Raw genomic sequence first — 20,781 nt, forward strand, 5'->3', positions numbered from 1 at the left:
TCGACGCGGGACTCGAACTCACAAACCATGAGATCGTGACCTGAGCCGAAGTCGGACGCTTAACCGACTCAGACACCCAGTCGCCCCATTATGGTTTGCCTTTTTAAAGGAACACAGATCCATAAATCTGCTCTTTTCTTACCTCTACATTTAGGTTCACATTTATTTTTAAATGGGCAGGGAGGGAGCCAAAAAGGAAGGATGTGAGAAAACTATTAACTCAGCTGGCCTAATAATCAGTGATTAAAGTTACAGTCAGAGAAGAACGGAGCACAATACCTCCAACCCTCTTCCTCCTCTTCATGCCCTTAATATTCTACTTCAGGCACTGAGAGGGAGGGTAACGTGGCTAGTGAATTCCAGCCAGCACTAAGATAATTGTACCATTCACACCCCTCACCAGTCAATCAGGGTCTGCTCATCCAGCCTCATTTATTAATAGTTTCCCTACACTTACACTGTTATAAAGGAATGCAATGAGGCTTTCTCTCTGAAACGAGAAATGGGGCACCGTCAATAAAGACTAAGTGGAAGGAAGGATGTTTGCAGAACCAGGGGCCGTGCACCTTATTTCACAGCCACCCCTGTTTCAAGGGTGTCGAGGAAAGCAGCTCCTTGACTTCTCTAACTTTCCACGCCAGGCCTATGTCAACGTTGAGAGCGCTCGGGAATAAGCACAGCCCTGCTCCTAATTCAACACCAGTTCCACCCCTTGTGTGCACTCTGCACACTAAGTCCCCTCGTATTCCAACCACTTCCTGGGCCTCTGGCTCAGGGACCCTCTGCCCGTCACGTAACTGTTTAACAGCGGTAGGGTCTCACTCTACCTGTTAAAACGCTAGGACCGCAGGACATTTCGAGAGACCAGGTGCCTTGTCAATCACCTTGCCCCCTGGTTCACAAGCATGGCCGCACATTAGAATCCCCCCTGGGGCGTATTTTTAAATGACCTCTGCTTGAATCCCTTGTGGAGAGATTTAATTTAACTGTTTGGAGTATGGCCTGGGCAGGGATATCACTGTTGTTTTGCTGTTGTTGGGCTTTTTATATTTCTCTTTGTTGAAGCTCTCCAGGTGACTTTATTATTGAGTTGGGATTAAGGAGCGCTGCATAGCCTGTCTCACAGATTCAGAAATGGGAAAATCAAGGCCCAGAGGCAATGGCTCGCACACAGTCACCGAGTGCAACAACACGCACAAAAAGAGAAAGAAGCTTCTGACTCTCAAGACCACCACTGCCTCCACCACCATGTAGACAGCGACTGGGTACCCTGCAAAAACTTAACATTTCTAAAGACACATCAAGCAGCACCGTGAAGGGCTCTGAAGATGTGTGGATGAGCAAATGCCCAGCACTGGCTGACTTAAGAGACATGCATTCCAGAGGGGCCAGTGGGGCAGGGCAGTGAACGGGAAAGCAGTGAGAAGAGAGTCAGTGGACGTGGCCCTCCCCCACGGCTGTGTCTTTAAAATTTGGAGCTATTTGCACAGCTTTAAAATGGTGGTTGTAGAGGTCAGATCATCTTCAAGGTATTAATATTAGTATTAGAATTAAGTCTTGTTATATTAACATTCTTGTCCCATGTCTCTCTCTCTCTCTCTCTCTCTCTCTCACACACACACACACACACACACACATTACTGTACCTAAACTGCACTGATACATTTAATGCATTTAAGATTATTTTTTACTATTGTATTTGGTAGTAAGTCACTATACACGTATGCCCACACACACACAAGTCAGGCGTGTACGGGTGCCTGTGGTGTGCACATATTGGGATGCACACGGAACACAATGATTTCAAACCCAAAGACACCAGCAACTGTGGAAGCAGAGTGACCAGACTGCTTCAGAACACGCACGCATTTTTCACAGAGGACAATTAGCTTTTGAGAAAAGGATAAAAGCCATCACCTCAGCTTTGGGTTTCTTCTGAGTCTCTCTTCTCCCCTCCCTTAACAACGTAGTGCTCTTATCCCACCGTCGGTTTTAAGTCCCACTTCTCAGAAAGAAACAAGATCTCTGATTTCCTAAGAAATTCTAACCAGCGGAAGCCCTGGCAGGGTCCATATAAAGATTAAACTGGACATTTCTTTCTACAGAAGGAAATGCACGGTCTTGGTGAGGCGGTGAACAAAAAGACATGGAGCGTGGCGTGTGTAGAGCACTGTCTGGTTTTCAGGAGTCAAGTGAGTTAATTAGTCAAAGCCTTAAATTATCCTAATCTAGGAAGCTCTCTTCTTCGGACGTCCCCCTCCCTGTAGGGCTGGACTCCAGGCAGGGTCAAAACCTGTCCTTCCATTGCCTTCCACGTCTGCCACTCCCGCAGGCCCAGCCTGGCTTGCTCCCCTCTCCCCTCTCCTGTCCCTCTGGTCACACAGCCTCCACTGCCCAGCCCCTCAAGTTGCCCTGGAACATTAGTCCCTCAAGTCAGCCAGTGGTGCCATTTGTTCATCCACACACCTTGAGACTCACACTGCTCTCTTTATACGGAGTGGATCTTAGGGTTACTGGAGGGGTTGTGGGAGGGGGGATGGGCTAAATGGGTAAGGGGCACTAAGGAATCTACTCCTGAAATCGTCGTTGCACTATACGCTAATTTGGATGTAAATTAAAAAAAAAAAAAATAAAACAAGTTAATAAAAAAAAGGCTTCAAGCTGAGCTTCGGCTTCTTCTGCTAATGAAATGAGTATGAACCACAAGACACAGAAAACTGGTGGAAGTGGGGGTGGGGCAAAGGGCAGAAGGACAGGCAGCAGAAAAAGATGCAAATAAAATTCAGGGTAACGTGCATCTCAAATCCATCCTCCCCTCTTAAGCACCCCTGCTACAGGTCCCTCAAGTGGTGGCTGAAAGTGCCTTTGCGTCACCTCCACGCCTGGGCATCTCCATGAAGAATGCTTCTAAAACACCAGGCCACCTAAAAAGGCTACCAAAAAGCATGCGGTAAATTCCCTGGGAATAACTGAGCCCCTCGTCCATCACTCCCCTTTGCCATTAAAGAAAGCAGCTAGCGTCTGAGTGGCGTGGCAACTCTCTACCTCTCTACTTTAGAAACACATGGGGCTAGGCTGGTCCTTCATTTCGAGTAGCTTGGCCTGGGCTAGGATCCAGCTCTCTCCTTGGCTACAAACCAACTAACAGCTGTCCCTTTCTTTATAATGGCCATCAACAAAGTTAGTTGCAATCCAGTGGCCTAACATGAAAATGGTATCATTTGCTCCAAAGGCAAGCCTAATAAACAGGGCTAGGATTCATTAACTGTAGAATCACTAAAGCAGAAATTAGAGCCTCTGGCCTTTCCTTTTAAGAAGTCCCTGACTTTATTCTCTGGCCTCATCGTTTGGAGTCTGAAATTCCTAATCAATGAACCAGCACATTCCTGTGTTGCTCTTCTCCCCAAGTTCAGGGACGCAAGGAGGAGCAGAAGGCTTAGGGCTTTTATACCAATTTACCTCTCCATCTGCTCTCCATCCTCCTACAATGGCCATTCTCTCCTTCTCTTACATTTTATTTTTAAAAATAAAAACACAGTTTAAATGTCAACACCTCATTTTCCCAGGCTTCCTTCCTTCTAGATCTTACCTAAGTATATGATGATCTCTTTACACATGTCTCCCCCATTCAATCATAAACTACTGAAAGGTACAAACCAGAGCTCATTTTTTCCTATAACACAGTTTTTGACAAATACTGGTTCTTAACAAATGTTTGTTGGATAACTGAGTAGAGCAAATGACATAAAAATAGATGCAGTTAAAAGAAGAGTGTGTGAAAGCAAAGAGATGAGGAGACATTAATAAGTAGATAAACACTATCTAGAGGAGAAGAACATAAAAAGAAAGAGAAGAATCAATTATAAGAAGGGCCAGAATAAGAATACACAGAGAATGAAAGGGGAAGAAGCAAAAAGACGCACAAAAAAGACGGTGAAGAGTGACCGAAGAGGGGAGATGGGTGAACTTGGATACACAGATTGCTCCTGGATCTTTTCTTCTTTAAGAACAAAGCAGGAATTCTAAAAGTTCCAAGAAGGGAATATGTATGTGGAGCCGCCAGTGTTAACCATGAGGTAGAATTAGGTTCAGGAATGAGACAGACCCCGGATGCATGGCCCGGGCAACTGTGGCATCACTGGAGAGTGTTAGGAGTGTGAAGTCTCAGGCCCCACCCCAGACCTAGTGAATCAGAACGTAGGCTTTAACAAGATCCCCAGGTGATTCCTATATACAAAAAACTTTGAGACGCGCTGATGTAGACATCTGACATCCACAGGTAACCCCAATGGTGTGGTGCACAAAGCATTGCCAGTAAGCAGCTACACAACCTCGAGCAAATCACTTCATGTCCCTGGATTTCCGTTTCTTCACCTGTGAAATGAGAAGGTCAGAGCAAATGCATTCTGAACAGTCGCAGAGCTCTGATCTTCTTGATCTCATCCAATAGCATAACTTCAAATCGTTCCTATACCCACCAGAACAAACAACAAACAGCATTATTTACTAATTAATATTTCACTTCCTCTCTCCACGCATTCACTTGGTATTTTTTCAAGTATCTGTTAGGTGCCAGGCACTGTGTTAAGAACAAATGTGTTAAGAACAAACATCCCTCCCTGTCCTCAAGGAGCTCCCAAACTTGTCAGGGAAACAAAGCATCGAAACAAAATTGGGATAAAGCGTGCTGATCATCATGAATGAGCACTGGCGATGCACAGAAGGCAGGGCAAACATTCTGCTTGGGGCAGTCACGGAGGATTTCAACAAAGGGCCAACATATGCACCACGTCCCTTCCCTGCCAGCCTCAGCTGCAAGCACTAAAAAGTGAAGAGACAAAAATAAGGTGGTTGGAGAGCGTCAAGGAACCGACCAAAGGCTCCTGAACACTCCTCTCTGGGTTCACAAAATGCCAAGACCACCGCACAAGAGATTTTGTGTAGCGGCCGCAGATAATGCCATCCATAGCCACAGGTGCCCCCTAGAAACCCACCTCCTCTGACTTACGCCTTTTCCCTCGTTCCGACTACATTTGGTTCTTCTAGCATCTGCGTCCCTCTGAAAGGCAGTATCAATTCAACCACTAATGTACTCTCCCTAGAGACTTCTTCTGTGGTTTCAAAGAGGGGATGCACTTTAATAAATGTGAACAATTCATTAGACCAGCAACTCCTTTGATCTCTATGTATTTATAGAGACGACACTGGTATCCGACTGCATGCACAGTAGCAGAGACTGAAAATGTAATTTACTGAAAGGAGGAAATTTCTAGAATTCCTAAGGAGGCTGGAGAATGGCAGTGGTGAAAAGGAACCTCACTTGCCAGCTTATCCGCTCCTGACCCCCAGCAAGTTACATGAGATGAGTGGCTTTGCCAGCCCTAGCCTTCCTGATTAAGGAGAGAAGGCTGTCGCTCAGAACAACAGTTTGCCAACCTTTAGAACGGTGAGTTCCACCCTGGCTTCCTTGCTGGTCCTGACTTCTACAGGCTGATTTGTTGCTACGGTCTCTTCCCACACAACCTGTCCTCTCCCCTGCCTCCTAGATTTCCTACTCCGTAAATATTCATTACATTTGCTTTCACTTGTTAGCAGTGGTGGACACATCACCTTCATCTTCGTCTTGCTGACCGAGAAAATAGGGGGAAACCCCTGCATCCTGGGTTCATCATCTTCATGGAGGAGAAGGGAGAATGTTTTACAAGGCAATGATGATGTGGCCAAGGGCTGGATCAGCCCAGTCCGTTTTTTTCTCCCTGTCCAGCACCACTCATCACCACCCCCCCAACCAATTTCAGTCCATGTGTCCACCTCCCAGGCACCCACGCCCCTCCCCACACAAGGCTGGTGCATATACATGAAGGTCACACAAGATGGTGGAGGTTCTGAAGCCATCTTTCTGGAGGTGAAGCAGGAATACAAAATCAAGGTACCTGCTGTTCACTCCTTCACCAGAGGAAGTCGCTCTTCTCGCTCAGCCTTAAAAAGAAAGGCACTTGATGTGCAAAGTAGTGACTAGAGAAATTTTTTTCTTCCTCCTCCTTTCCCTTCATTTTACCCCCTTACTTAGTCTCTGCCTCTCTCTGCGCCTACCCCTGCCATAAATTACACATATACGGTGGCAAAGAAAGACTCTTCAGACAGAGACAGGCTTCCTAGGAATGGAACAGAGAGTGGAAATTACACAATCCAGGGGCACACCCTGCTCCTCTCTTTGCATGTTAACAGGTATCTCTAGGCGGCCATATCGCTCTGTGTTCACAGGTCCGTCATGCTTTGCTACACCTGAAACATAGAGATAGGAGGCAACCATGTTGTTCTGCTGCCCTTCAAATCACCAATCTAAACTCCTTAACCTTGCTTCCTTGGGAAGTCTTTATTTCCCATCAGGTTTTTTTTTTCCCCCCTTAATTGCACATCACAGAGGCTCCTCAACTGAAATTAAATTGGCTCTTCCTCCCACCAGCAGCCACATTTCCTCCCCATGGAACCCACACTGTAAGGGGGGTGGCAGAAGGAGAGATGACAAAATAGAACCTAGTCAGCTCTTTGTGCCATGAAGGAAAAAAAAAAAAAAAAAAGAGGACGGTGGCCTGGAGCAGCCCAGAGCCCCACGGAGTCACGGCCTCACCAAGACTGCTCATGAGGACGGGAAAAGCCTGCCTCATCAGGGTTCCAAATGGCTTTGGACATGGGGGAGGTACAGACCACCTGTGGTGATTCCACCTGGAATCCTCCGTAAGCCACTACCAGTTGGAATGTCTCCCCTTCTCTTTGTATCTTTCCTACCCTGGAGTCCTCCTCTTCCTCAGCACCCTCCCCTTTTAATCTCTTGTCCTTCGCCTAGTTTTAGGGCCAACCCATGATGGCCTAGAACCTGGCTTACTCCCATTAGCATTCTGGGAGAATGTGGCTGAGACTCTGTCAAAAGCTCTGCTGTCAACCTGGTCACCAACCAACATGACGAAGGACCTAGTCACTGTAGAGCCCTGTCACAGGCACCGGGCACGCAAAAGGGGCATATGCCCCACGGACACCCACCTCGCCTTGTTCATCTGCACGTAGGAAATCACTGCACATGGAACTGCTTTTCCCACCCATACCTCTGTTCTATTTCGAAGTAAAATTAAGAATACATCCTCCCACTCGAAGGAGTAGAAGCAGATGGAGAACTAGCCCGGGTGTCTATAAGGTGAGCACACACCCGATAACCTCAGCTGTTTGTAGATATGGTGAGAACGGGGCTCAAAGTGGGATCCCACTCTCTCATTCTGATGACACCATGGTTACAGATCGCCGCTTAACGGATAAAAGCTCAAAAGAATGAAACCTGGAGGAGAGGAGTAGCGAATGTGGATTATGTCCATCCTTTCTGGACAATGAAGAAATATCTTCTGGTGTGATGTCGAGTGACAAGGATCTTCTGCTACTTCCCCCACATCCCTTTGGTATTCTGGACCGTTTCAAAGTACAGTTATTAAAAATGCCAGAATAAAAAAAAAAGATTTGGGGGTAAAATGCTTTCAAGAAGACCAGTGATGTAATGATTCTGCTACATTATTTTGAAGATCTTTATCTCAACCTGATTTCTGCATCTGGGCACTTTCCGAGTTTGGGGGTGTACCGTCAGTGGACCAACAAGGAGAGCACCAGTCACCAGCTCACCATCATGGCCCTCCAGCCTGTGGATGATCTGCTTTCCTCAGGAGTTGTCTTGGATTGCATGAGCGACTAGCTGAAGAGTCATTAGCTAAGTCTTTTCTGTTTCTCCTGCTATTTCTCCTTTCAAGCCCCTAAAAATACTGCCTCGCCACCTTCCATATGCCGTAAAAATTGATCAGAGGGGGGAGAAATAAAGTATGAATTCTCTTTTGAAGGTACAAGACTAACACATGCAAACGGCACATCTCTTTGTTTAACACAAAGACTCACGTGTCGAATTCTGCACCCCTTCCACATGCACAGCATTTCAGAAGTCTGCAAGATAGCCATTTTGCAAGAGTGTGGAAGTAACAGTTTGCTTGGAGGATGTGTGGGTATAAATAGATGTGTAGACAGAAGGAGAATTTTACAGCTCAAAAATAATAGCACATGAAAAGATATAAATTAAAAGGAGACTATTGACAGAATTCCTTCTTTCCAAGCTTAAGATTTCAGTCCTTTTAACCTGCAGCATCCTTCAATTCCAGGTGTTCTTAGACCAGCCTGATTCCCCACCTAGACCTGTCCCTCTGCAGTAGGCCTCCCGGGATCTCTGGGCCCGGTGTCCATGCTTTAGACAGCAAGTGGACTTCAGGGCAACAGCCACAGTAATCTCAATCATCATTTTCATTTTTTAAAGGGCATTAAAAAAAAAAAAAACAACCCTAGGAAGGTAGGGACAGGAGACAGAGAGGCATGGAAGTGTCAAGGGGGAAGAGCTAGCCTGAAAAAAAATTTTTTTTTTCTAGATTCCCATAAAAATCAGAGCTTTAGCCCTGGGTGAATAAAATGCTATTTAACTCAAAAATCACACAGGTCTCCCATGCATGTCTACATACATCAACCTTTATGCCATCCAACATCTTCCGTCCTTACATACATCCACCCCCAATGCCTCCTAAAAATCCAAAACCTGTTTGATGAGGAAGGAAAAGGAATAACATGGGAGATTTCCCCCTTTGTAATAAGCCCTTTTTCCCCCCAAACCAGCATTATTTTATTATCTTGTCACCGTTTCTTCCAAAAATTCCACTTGAGGGATTTGAAGGGAGAGATAAACAAGGAATCCCTACCCCAGGTGAGACGAAAATAAAATAGAATTTGCCCTACCTTGGTTTGTAGAAGACAAACCTCTAGACGGACAGATTAAGGGAGTGAGCATGTTGGGAATGTCCAGTCTCCTCTTCTCGCTGGCATATCCATATAAGAAAGACGAAGGATAAATGAAAGGAAGATAATTTAAAATCCAATTTTGCGTGAATTTTGTTTTAATCTTGTGTCTTGAAGAGATGCAAATTCAAAGAAAAAAGACTGAATTCAGAGGTAATTCAGGATATGGAGAGCAGCTCACAATGCAGAATCCAGAGTAATTATTCCATTTGCATGTGAGGTTAGTGGCTGGGCTATTTTTTTAATGCTTCTTCTGGCAATTACGGTTTTTGATTTTTGGAGCTTTAGTGGAGGAGGCTCTGTGTAGAGAAGCTGGGGGCCGGCTCTGTCCCTCCGTGGAGCATGGTCATTCCCAAAGCGTCCCCTTCCTAAGGGGGAAAAAGAGGCGGTCAGGGTTTGATTCGAGTGTCCCCGGAGGGTGAGAAAAATGAATCCCGAAAAAGATATCAATTCGTTTGAAGGAAAAGGGGGAGGAAACCCCGCATTTCCCACAGAGTGCACACGAGAGGAATTGAAAACAGCTGGCACCGGTCTATAAATAATTCAGAAAAGGTCTGGCTATACCATTCCTGGGACAGGCATGGATGAGAGGTGGGAAAGCCAACCTGAATGGAAGAGGAGAGAGGGAGGGAGGGAGCAAAGGAGGGAAGTGGTAAGGAAGGAGGAAGGGAGGGAGAAGCGGCACCACAGAGCAACACACACTCACACTCACACGCAGAAACACAATCCCCACTTAACTCGCCAGCAAGTGCGGCCCCCAGCCCCATCTGCAGTGCTGCTGACATGTCTGTCTCGCTCTCCCCATCGCCTCCAGCAGCAGCGCCTCCTCCCACCCCGGGATTGTGCTGAATGGGTTCTGATTGTGCACTGGGTGCACACTGGGCATTTCTTGGAAGGGGCACACTGACACGCGCGCACACACACACACGCCCCCGACGCGCACGCGCCCCCGCGCGCGCACTCACACTCACCCCCGCGCACACTCACCCCCGCGCACACTCACGCCGCCGCCGCGCTGATGTGCAGCGCACGGGGCTTCACCTGCAACGTGTCGATTGGACGGATGGTCGCGGCGCGTGGCTCCGGCCCGGGGCACCGATGCCCAACCTCTCTGCTCGGTAAGGGGATTAACCCTCCCCAAAGACCAGAGAGAGCCCTACCCCTTCACCCTAAAAAAAAAAAAAAAAAAAAAAAAAAAAAAAAAAAAAATTTTTTTTTTTTAAAAACCACGTCCAAATTAGCAAGTGCCGGGTTCTGCTGGATTTAAGAGCTTCACCTAACACCAGGTTAGTTAACGGTTCACCGCTTCGACCCTTTATCTTCCTGACACCCCCAAACCCCAACACTGAGACATGAGACTCCAAAGCGAATATTTACGTACCGACTCGGAGCGCCTCAGCGATTGCAGAATCTCCGGAGAGGGGTGGCGGGGGGCAGGGGATTGAGGGTTTTCCTTCCCTGCAAAGCAGGATTGATAATCCGTGTCGGGGGTTTTGAAGTTCACGACTCTTCTTGGCCAAGCAAAAGAAAATGCATTCGGACGCCAGCACTTCTGGATTGTGGTCATCAAAAATCACCCTGACGAACACTTTCGATAGGAGCAAAGCCCCGAGATTTCCTAGAGGTGAAGAAGCCGAAGGAAGTGGTTTTTGAAAAGGGGTGGGGGGACCTTCCTTTCTCAAAAAAAAAAAGGGGGGGGTGGAGAGGCAGGAGCCCAGATTCCAGTTGGTGATGATCGGAGCCGGGGGAGGGGAAGCGGGCGGGGGCAGGCTGTGCAAGTCAACCGCGCGGCAGCGGGAGAGGAAGGGGAGGAGGGGGAGGAGGGGGAGAGTAAGAAAAATGGGTATTAATCACCGGGGACGGGGGCTGGGCGGGAGAGCACAGGTTGCCTGGTCTGGATTTGGGTCTCACACCCAAAAACGTGCCCCCCCCCCCCCGCCCATACACACCTACCTCACACACACTGGCTCTGGTGGGGGGAGAAACCCACGAAGCCAGGGAAGATGTTTCTGCTCCCAGGCTGTGTGTGTGCGCCCGCGTGTCCTCTTTCTCCACGCCCCCCACCCCACCCCACCCCCAAACCCCTGCACCCCCTCACTCCTATTGCTAAGACTCCGGCGGAGGCAGCCTTCCACGTCACGTGCTGGGGGAAGTGGGGTAGGTAGGGGGAAAAGGCTTAACCCGAGTCCGTGGCGCCTCCTGCCGGCCGCAGTGGGGCACAGCAATGAGAAAGGGCTGCTAAGGGGTGTGGGGAGCGAGACAGTGCCCCCGGTGGGCGGCCGCACTCGGCTGCAAAAAGCGTCTCAAAGGCGGAGCTGCAGTTTGAAATTTAAGACCCTTGCTCTCTTTTCCACAAATCAGCCTTGGCTTCCTACGGGCAGGCCGTGTGCAGGACGCAGTTTAAAGCCGGGTTCTTGCCTTCAAGGAGCTTAAGATCTATTTTGAGCACACGAGGCTGACGGGAAAACAATGGGAAACAAAGAAAGGCAAATGTAATAAATTAAGGTCTAAATTGTGTAGTACAGACTGTATGTGTGCTTTGCTGACGACTAGCAAAGGTTCAAGGTGTTTGGCATTTTTTTTTTTAATTAAAATAGACCCTGCTATTTAAAGACATTGAGATGATGATGGGATAGGGGAATGATCCTTAAATTAAACTAGATAGCATGGCATTTACAAACCCACCCTCTTGTAAAAGGTAAACATCCATTCGTTTCTCTCCCTCTCAAACTGCTTTCTGTTTTAATAGCATTCCTCACTTCCTGTAGCATTGTTTATTTTTAATATTAATATCATCGTGTATGCATCATTTTTATCCTGATCCGTTGTCTCTTCAGAGATCCAGAATATTATAGTGATCGAACGTTTTCATACTGGTTATATCATGAGCTTCTCACCAACGTTCCTGAGAAGCAGCCATATAAAACACACAGGCAATAATCCTGTGTAAAGTGGCGACACCTGGTCATTTGGAGCTTTGATCTGTGAGGAATCCATCAGATCTGTCCCGCGGCCCTATAGACCAGGAGGTAGTCATAATATATCTGAACTAATTCATGGTTCCTAGTTTCTGTTAGGCTTCCTTCATTGTTGCATCTGAGATTTTTTAAGGCACTCACAAACACATAAGTATTATATGAAAACACAAATACTGAAATTATTCTCTCTCAGTAATGGTATTGCTGCTCTTCTAAGACAGGGTAGGGTTGATCTTCCAACTCTTTGGAGAACTACAGAACCACTCCGGAGGTGCTGTGCCCCTTGAGACACAACAGCCACCCCAAGCCCCTCTATGTGCAGGTGTCTAGGTGTTAGAACATAGATTCCAGGGCCCCATAGATTCCAGAGAGCAAGGGCCCCATGGGAGTCTCCTGAAACCCTTCTTGAGTCTCCCAGGAATGCCAGTACCTTCAGAATAATATCCAAACTCATTCAAGGGTTGACCTTTAACCTTGTTAAAAAAAAAATCTCAGAGCCCACCTTCCCCTTCCTACCCCAAACCCCTTCCACCAAAACTGGGTCATTCTTTTCTATTTTCTTTTCTTCCCTTTCTGGACCCAGTAATTCCATTCCAGTCTGTTCACTTTTGCAAGTACAGAGGGAAAGATGAACTCTCCGAGCCCCCTCTCCCTAATTAAGTCCACCCTCTCCTTTAGTTTCTAGCTCAAGTCCCACCTCATCTGAGGATATTTTCAGTCAACCAAGCATTCCTAAATTGATTTCTGTAACAACTGCAGGACTTTTAAAATGAAGTATGACACCTTACCACCATTCCCCTGCCTCCCACCCCCTGCATTGGGAAATGTGTAGAGGAATTTGTATGGTACTGGCGCGTATGATGCACCCACTGGAGATACTACACACACCAAAAGGGTCGTCTGGTCCTGCGTCCTGAAGAACTGGCCCAAAAGGAAAATAATACTTCCATAAGCTATTTATGTTGAACCATATGAAACTGCTGGTAATCAGTCATATGAAACTGCCAGCCATATGAAATAACCATTATTGACCTCTAATAAAAAGGCCATTTCACAAAGCTAAACTTAAAATTGTATACTTATGTAAATCTCCTGCCCTTTCCAATTACTTAACTACTTAAGGAGATAGACCGGCATAAATGTTGTCCATGTGTTTCCAGCACCTGACTGTTGGTTAGCAACCTCAGGAGTTCACCTGGTGAAATTCTAAATTGGTTCCTGGACACAGAGAGCAAGGAAAGACTGAAGAAAGAGACAGACTACTCCAGATTTGTCTTAATAAGCAAAACAACTTACCTACCTCGTCTTGGGCAGCCACAAGATGAGTGGATCTCAACAGCTGCCCACCAGAATCTTAAGAGTCTATATAGAGGCCATAATGGGGTTCAGTCATGTACACAGTTCAGCTGGTCTCAACCCATTACTCTCTAAGCTGTATCCTTGAAGTGGCTCCTAGCGCGAGAACCAGTGGGTAGAATGTACATTCCAAGGACAGGGAAGGGGGGTGAGGAGTTTCCAATTGCTCAGTCCAGCTTGTGGGTCAACTGGCAGTCACATCCTCTCAATGACCTCCTCTAACAGTGGCACAATCCCAGACATGAGGCCTCAGTAATTTTTTTTTTTAATGACTATTAGAAACCACTTTCCCAAGTAGTTTTGCTAACTCTGGAAGAGCTAATTCTAGGAACCATGCAGCTTTTGAGTGGAAGGCGGCATCTCTTCACCATGGTGTTCTTTGCCTATTGTCCATTCAATGGAAGACCTCTCTCCTTATTTCCTAGACTCCCTGTCACTTCCCTGCACTTCTCATGAACAACCTTCGCCTCCAAGGACCACAAGCCTTGCAATAAAACTGTTTTCAAGAATCACCCAGATTCATAAATTTGGAACACCTTTTCTCAACATTGCAAATATGTATTTCCTAACTCCTAGTCAGGAAGCACAAAAAGCAATATTCTAAAAAGACAAGATGTTGAATTATATTTCACAGCATAGTTTATTGAAGTAAAAGCTCTTGCCTGAGGCCGCTCATGACACTGATGCGGGTATTCTGCCAGCTCTCTTAACCAGAGAGGATCCTAGGGCGCCTGGGTGGCTCAGTTGGTTAAGCGTCTGACTCTGGATTTTGGCTCAGGTCATGATCTCACGGTTCATGAGTTCAAGCCCCACATTGAGCTGCGCTGACAACAAGGATCCTGCTTGGGATTCTCTCTCTCCCAATCTCTCTCTGCTCCTACCCCACTCATGCACTCGTGCCCTCTCTCTCTCTCTCTCTCTCTCTCTCTCTCAAAATAAATAAACAATAGAGAGGACCCCAAGAGATGCAAACACTCTTGTCCATGGCCTCATCAGCAGATGCAAAACCCATGCCTTGCTCAGCCAAAACCAAAAAAACAAGAGGGTGGAGTATATTAATCTCACAAAGTCTGTCATATCAAGCCCTGGTACCACAGGGTAGGGCCTGAAGTTTACAATTTGGGGTTCCTCTTTAAGGAAAAGAGTAGAAATTTTGAAAGTGAATATTTACTTAAAATGAGAAAATAAATCACAAATAAAAAATTATTTGATACTTATTAATGCTGCAAAATATTTTTAATTAAATAGTAATTGTAGGGGCACCACCCACTGACTGGGTGGCTCAATCAGTTGAGCTTCCAACTCTTGATTACAGCTTAGGTCATAATCTCAGCGTTCGTGGGATCAAGTCCCACACCAGGCTCAGCACTAACAGCATGGAGGCTGGTTGGGATTCTCACTCTCTCCCTCTCTCTCTGCCCCTCCTTCACTCATTCTCTCTCAAAATAAATAAATAAACACTTTAAAATAAATAAATAATTGTATTAGTTATTGCCTGCCTGTTCTATAATACTTATTTTTCTATATTTTTTGACTTCATACTCTTCATATTATGATTTATAATATCATTTCTATGGAAATAATAGAAAGAATCCAGTCTATCCTGTACCGTGGTTGCTCAAAAATTGTTCTTCATTTACTAATCACTTAGACAAATTTCTTATTGGTTGTAGTGCAATGTATGTTTTTAGAATTGCTGTCAAATTAGGGAAAACCTTCATCAAATTTCTTTATTTCTTTTATGCATAAGTTGTAAGGTTTCAAGAATTTCAAGTTTTCTTGAACAGTGATTAATACTAAATATTCCTTGAGTTGATGACACTCATTAACCAGTTTGCAATATATTAAAAGTTTTGCATTATCTTCATCAATGTTAGTATTTTGTCTCAAACCTGCTAGGCATTTAAATCTTTTTCCAGTGTATTCATTTGGTTCACTCCTCTTCTATAACTGGATTATCAAACAATTCAGTTTGATAACAATTGATAACAATTAATAACGATTCAGTTATTATTCAAAATTTCTCTTTTCTTCTTAAAGAATTACAGTTTTGGTATGACTTGAAAAAAAATGTTGCAATTTGCTTCTTAATGTCATGTTGATTTCTATTGATGTCAATGCCAGTTGTCTTTTTTATTTTACATGCATTAATTGTTATGTGACTTTTCTTAGTTTTCCAATAAATAAGTGTATATAATAAAAGAAAGAACTCCTCAAATATGTTCCAAACAGCAGTCTATAATTTCTCACTCGTTTTATTAAAATGTCCCCAAATGTCTTTCCAAACTGCAGATAAAGTGGCATCATCAAGCTTTATCAACTCTTTGAAGAAGTGTTTTAAATGTTTGAAGAAACATCTTTAAGTCTATGTTCAGGTTTCCCTTCCCAGCCTAGGAAAAATTTTAGAAGCTTAATGTTGATGTCCTCATGTACAAAGCTTGAACAGCTTTCTAATGGGAAGCATTACACTTGGATTCTTTAAAGAAAATTCTAAGTTGTCAAATATTCTATTTGTGAGACAAATCTGAAAGGGAAAAAAACCCGCTACAAAATACAAAAGTGGGCTACAATTTCAGGGAGGGTGGAGGCAGCTTTTTCTCCAACTAGAATAAGGGGATGAACCACTGAGCACACAACCTGTGAGACCTTCCATGCCACAGTGCTGGGGGAGGGGGCACAAGGAATCTTCCTGGAAGCTATTCCTTCATTGAGAAAACTGGCAGTAAGTTACCTCTATAGGGAACTGATTGCAAGCCACATAAATATATCTCACTAAACCCAAGTTACATCATTCCCAACACCAACCTTCCCCTCTCTTCGTCTCAAAAATGCTCGCCACCACTCCAACGACACCCAGTGCCAGGGGAAATCAGACGGAGAAAGTTGGAGTGGAAAGAGACAGCAGTCTTAAATGACTGCAATTAAAATATGCTACTTTTGCAGATTTTACTAAAAACATTTGGACACATTATTAGGGCCTCTCCCACAGCCTTAGAAGAAAGGGCCCCAAGTGAGGGGCTGGGAATCTGAAGCTGCATTAGCTTCAAAGTCAGTCTGCCTCTGCTCGTTACCTAATGTAAAACAGGATTCCTGGTTTCTAGAGAAAATATTCGAATTTTATCTTTGAAAAAATAATTTGTTAAAGGCTCAGTTGACAACATGCATATTAATGCCTTCCGCTGAATCCAATCCATCTTCTTTTGCTTGCGATTCCTGGAGTGTACAGGAAACACAGAGCATTCAATTTTAATAACTCTTACAAGCATACTAAGATCCTGATCCTACCATCATTACTCTTGTAAAAGAATCTCTATTTTGTTCTTATCATAATGATATTAATTATTCAACCCGGGCACTCTGCTTTCAAAGGGATAGTTAAACAACCTTCATCCCCTCCCCCTTGTCTGAAGTCCTGCCTGGCCTCCAACAATTGAAAAAGTCTTCAACATCCACTGCGTTTTCACTGAGCCTGTTGTGTTCCTCGTAACAGTACACTTCTACACATTCACATCAGATACTCAGGGCAACGTTTCTTTAATACTTCCCTAAATGGTCCCTTTTCTTTTCTAAAATACACAATGGGGGCAGAAGGAAGGAGAGAAAGAGGAGAGGAATAAATAAGACTTTCAGGGAGAAGAATCATTGAATCCAGAAAGTAGATATAAGTTGTGATATGATAGTAAGTTCTCTGTTAAAAGAGAGAGAGAGAGAGAGAGAGATGATGATGATGGTTTTTTTTTAAAGAAATCCTTTAGAATCTTGATTTTTTAAAGTTTATTTATTTTAACAGAAAGAGAGCAGGGGAGGGAGAGAGAGAGAGAGGGAATCCCAAACAGGCCCTGCACTGAGCATGATGCCAGGCTCGATCCCACAAACTGTGAGATCATGACCTGCGCTGAAAATCAGGAGTCGCACACTTAACTGACTGAGCCACCCAGGCACCCCTGGAATCTTGATTTTATCTACCTGAATCGGTTTTGTTTTACTTTTCTTTTTTTCCACCTAAATATTTGGGGGAGGGGGAATGGTCTCTATTTTCACCGTTATGATGTACAGAAGATGCTCCCTTGGTGTTTCGCTATCAGATTGATCAAGCTCTTGAGAAATGTGCCCTAATTTCTTTTACGACAGACAATATGGATGAGAGATTCTGTCTCTATCTGAAGGCATTCTGAACCATCTTACCAGAGGCAGTCAGATAATGATGCAAATGGTAAAACAAAATGGAGATAAATTTTGTAGCCCTCCTCTCACAAGGTCCCTCCTTTCTCATCACATCATGCCTTTTCTCCGAAGGTTTGTAAGGTGTTTTCTTTGTGAGCCACGTATCCATTCCCCCAATATCGTTTTTCCATTTTAGAATCTGCCTCCTTTTGTGGGCCCTTTATTCCTGGAGTCATCACCCTCCAGGCACACACTACCCCTTCCTCATGCCCCCTTCACAGTCCTTTTATCCTCCAGAGTAGCTTTTATTGATAGTGACTTCTGCCCACTTCGCACTGTCCCTCTGCCCCCATCCCCTGTCACCCTTCGCATTGGCAGCCAAGAGACCTTATGCAGAGACCAGTGAAAGGAAATAAGGACAAAGCATAGGGATCTCCTGCCTTAAAAAAGGGAATGAAGACCCAGTAGGAGACCTGGGCAGGCTGTTGACGATCACATGCAGAGACACTGGTCCCACAAAATAAATGTGAAATTGTGTGAATTAAGCTGGATCTCGTTAAGCTGGATCTCCCTGGAGAGCATGCAAGTGTGCACGCACATGCGCACACACACACACACACACACACACACGCGCGCGCGCGCGCGCACACACACACCCTAGCATGTTGACGGAATTCTGAGGTGCCAATATGAGGCAAGGAGTGGTTATTCCTCAGTTGTTCCAAATCCACACAATCACCCTGAGAAGCGCGTAACGTAAGCTCCACCAGGGCAGGGGGCTGGTCCATTTGTTCACTGCAGCACTCCCAATACCCAGCATGGTGCCTGAATGAATAAATGTATGAATAACTTCTAAGAGGACCCTAAGAATGAGGTCAGTAAGTATTCAAAGAAGGACTTTCTCTACCTCTGTCAGAGCTGCATTACAGTGACCCTGCTTGAATGCTCCCCACGCTCCCCACTGCTGGGGTTTAGTTCAAACTCCCCTTTGACACTCTGGTTCCTTCACAGTCCAATCCCAAACTCCCTCTCCTCTGTATCTCCTCATAACATGCACTCATTTCTTACTTTTTATTTTTTGTTTCTCTAAGTTTATTTACAGGGGCGGGGGGCAGAGAGAGAGGGAGAGAGAGAACCCCAAATGGGCTCTGTGCTGGTAGCGGGGCTCGATCCCCTGCACTATGTGATCATGAACTAAGCCGAAATCAAGGGTCAGATGCTCAACCGACTGAGCCACCCAGGAGCCCCTTCATGTTGTTTGCAAAGTGAGATGTATTTTCTGTTTAAATTTAGATTTGAGTTTTATCAAAGTGATGTAAGCAAAGTTTAAAATAATCGGGTTGTCCAACAGCAGTCCTCAGACCTCCTACCGCCACCCCCCTAAAGGCCACCACATTCAGCTTTTTTTGTTCCAACTTCTGGCACTCACCCTCAGTTAAGATACTCTTAACTGTCTGTTGACATCCTACTATGGAAGGTCAGAGTGTGTGTCTCTTTCACAAATAAAAACAAAAACTAAGGTACCACATAGCACACACCACATAATGTACTTCATCGGTGCACATTTCCTACTCTCATATCCTCTAATCGGTATATATCATAATTATACTTAAATCAATATTCAGAGTTTACAGTTGTCCCATAAATGTCCCTTATTAGGTTTAGTTATCCTTTCTCTTAGGTCTCCTTTAGTTTAGAACGGTTTCTCCGTCTTATTTTGTCTTTCATGACACTGACATTTTTGGAGAAATTGGGCCAGTTATCTTTTAGAATACTTCATAATCTGGAATTGTCTGATTCTATTCCTCATGAATAGATTAAGGATAAACATTTCTGACAAGGTGCTTTTGCACTAAATTATCAGGAGGTACATAATGCCAGTGCGTCCCATTATTGACTAGGGCAAATGTGATCATTGATTTGGGGGTATCTCAATTGTAAAGGTATATTTTCTTCTTTGTAATTACTAACTTAAGACTGCAAGGACTAAAGGGACCTAAAAGCTATGACTTCCCAGTAACTATGAGCACACCAGGCACCCAAATCCAGGTTTCTAAATACCATTCTCCAGTAAAAGAAACCAAGAAATACAAGGTGGTCCTAGAACATTTTGTTTGGCCTGAAAGCAGGGAAGTGGTTCTAAAACTAATGGGAACATGTCAAAAGGACATAAGATCCAGCTGGAAGGATTTCTCGCTGGCAGAATTCGGGACTATTTTAGCTCGAAAAAGAGTAACGACCATATTGATTATGAGACCTTGAATAAAAAAGACCCCATTAGTCCATAGGGACACTCAAAGGAAATGGTGGTGGGCACAGGGAATAAAAGCTCTTCTTTACAAATATCATAGCTAATAAATGCTGAAGGAGTAACAGAATTAGAGGCTCACCATTTTACAACCTCCAGTGTAACAACCAATCATCAGTGAGAACTGATAAATGCTTTTTTGATGATGATTTTTGGCAAGCCACAATTATACAATGTGCTTATTCTTAACCTATAAATATTATTATGCCCTTTTTTAAAGCTTCAAAATGTATACTCTCACATCTTCCAAATACCTCTTCCTCTTCATCCATGTTTACTCATACATTTCATAAACTCTTCCAAATTTCCTTCTCTGCAAAATTTTTTCTTTTATCCATTGGTGGATTGCTGTGAGCACTGATTCATATATAATTTAGTGACTCCATAGAGAAAAATCGTTTAGCCTCTATTTAGGAGCAATATCTGAATTTCTTCTTTTTTGAATAAAAACACTTCACAAATCTCTTTTTACAAAATGGTAAAGCATATCTCAAAGCTAGTTAGGTCATGTACTCCAAATTTTAAAATACTGATTGAAAAAAACATTAACCAAACACTGTCTATGTGTAAAGCAGAGTGCTAAGTCCTGTTGGAAAAATAGAATAAGTAAAACACATCTCCGCCTTCTAGAAGTTTAGTCTAAAGAAAGGAAAAGAGTATTTATGTAATGAAACAATAAATGCAGAACTATTTAACTCCAATAATAGAGATAGAAGTAAGACACTGAGACCCCAGAAGTAAGATCCATTCTTTCCAATAGAATGTGGAAGATTGCTTTAGTGGCCCCAATTCGTCATCTCTTCCTATAACCACACCTTTGCCATGTAACTCTGCAGTCCCCTCCCACAATGAGAGGGCCGTCCTTGCCTACACCTTGACTTTGAGTTTGGCAGTGTGACTTTCTTTAGCCAACAGAATGAGGCAAAATTGATGGTGTGTCAGTTCCATGAGTAGGTCTCAAGAAGCCTGCGTATTTCTGCTTGAGCTCTCAAACCTCTGCCGTTGCCATGAGAAGAGCATGTCTAGGCTAACATGTTTGTCTTAGTAGGAAAGAAGAGACAGGCAGAACAAAATTAGACATCCTAACTGAGCCCAGCCTACTTC

The 20,781-nt window shown here is 44.5% G+C and overlaps 1 protein-coding gene across 1 annotated transcript in view; it reads right to left on the bottom strand.

Moving 5' to 3' along the window:
- Positions 1–10,935, bottom strand: part of GRIN2B (glutamate ionotropic receptor NMDA type subunit 2B) — a 428,048-nt gene extending 417,113 nt beyond the window's left edge. The window contains exons 1-3 of the mRNA XM_043563552.1: positions 10,825–10,935; positions 10,253–10,489; positions 8,812–9,239 (exon numbers count right to left, since the gene is read on the bottom strand). The gene's annotated coding sequence lies outside the window, so the exon portion shown is untranslated. The remainder of the gene's footprint in view (positions 1–8,811; positions 9,240–10,252; positions 10,490–10,824) is intronic.
- Positions 10,936–20,781: the final 9,846 nt, after the last annotated feature.

The sequence above is a fragment of the Prionailurus bengalensis genome, chromosome B4 (genome assembly GCF_016509475.1).
Source record: "Prionailurus bengalensis isolate Pbe53 chromosome B4, Fcat_Pben_1.1_paternal_pri, whole genome shotgun sequence".
In the NCBI taxonomy this organism is placed as follows: Eukaryota; Metazoa; Chordata; class Mammalia; order Carnivora; family Felidae; genus Prionailurus; species Prionailurus bengalensis.